Genomic DNA, 1,412 nt, shown 5'->3' with positions numbered 1-1,412 from the left:
TCTATTTATTTACTTATTTACTAATTCCATTTGGGTGTTTCTATGTTTCACAATAGAATTTAAAATTCTTACTTTACATTTGATTATAACCGTTTAAATATGTTCTTCTTATATTATACACTTTTTTTTTTAACTATTTTGAGAAAATTAAAAAATATAGAAGGAAAAAAAATTACCAGTGGTATATAAGAATAGAAATTCTCTAATAATAATAATAATATCCGAGCAAGTACATACTAAAAAATCCCAAAACATCTTTTCTAACATGAAAGATAAATCTAAATCTAAAGAAGAAAACTAAACCTCCTGATTAAAGAATAAAGATGATTGAACACAAAGCGCAGTATAGCACGTGACCCAGTCTTCCAAAGTCCCAACCGTGCCTTTTGCTAACCGTGCACCTTCTGCCTATTGATTTTTCCTTTAGCCTTTCCTACTTTTTACTCTTTCACCTATTAAACAAAAAATTAAAAGGGTAAGCTACCCAAAAAGAAAAACACTCTAAAACATACGATGGAAAAAAAAAAACTTATCGAAAAAATTAAAAATATATAAAAATAAATAGTTATTAAATATATATTTTTTAAAAAAATTTAAAAATTAAATTTTAATACAATTTTTTGTAAGTATTATTAAAAAAATAAAATTTTTTCATCTTTAAAATTTGATCATTTTATGTCAACTAATTTTTTTAAAAATTCTTTTATCATGAATAAAAAAATTTTTTAAAAAATAAAAAAATTCTTAAGAACAAATTTTGCTAATTTTTTGCTTATATCTTCTAAATGGTTATTTCAATATCACTACAAAAATTTCAATTAAATGAATAAATTATTTATTAATTATAAGTTTTTTGTTATCTATCAAAAATATAATATTTATTAATTAATTTTATTATGTTTTAACATTATTTAAAAATTTATTTATTGTTCGTATTTTTAATGGTTAGTATGGTAGATTGGTAGTAATATAAATTTTCTGATTTGATAGTTTCTCAAATTTAAATAATATAAACTGTTTTTTATGTTTTAAAGAGTAACAGAATACCGGAAATCAGAAATAAGAAGAGCACGGTGAAGAGAGATAGAAAATAAAATAAAATAAAGGGAGTAAGAAAGCGAGCGATAGTGACAGAGAGAGAGGGGGGTATCTGCGATTTTTTGGATACTTTTTTGAAGTTGCAGGTTTTGGAGCATCGTGTCGGGGCAAGGGTTCAGAATTGGAAATATATATTTTAGATCAACCTCTCTGATACTAACTGATTATCAAGGCAAAAAATAAAGATTTAATTATCCTTAAATTAACATAATTTGAGTCACATACGATTTTATTTTTCATCGTATTAATTAATTCTTTTATTCTAAAAGATTTTTCATATATTTTCCCTTTATTTTCTAATTATATATATATAT

Source organism: Arachis ipaensis, chromosome B05 (genome assembly GCF_000816755.2).
Source record: "Arachis ipaensis cultivar K30076 chromosome B05, Araip1.1, whole genome shotgun sequence".
NCBI lineage: Eukaryota > Viridiplantae > Streptophyta > Magnoliopsida > Fabales > Fabaceae > Arachis > Arachis ipaensis.
This window is presented reverse-complemented; position numbering follows the sequence as displayed.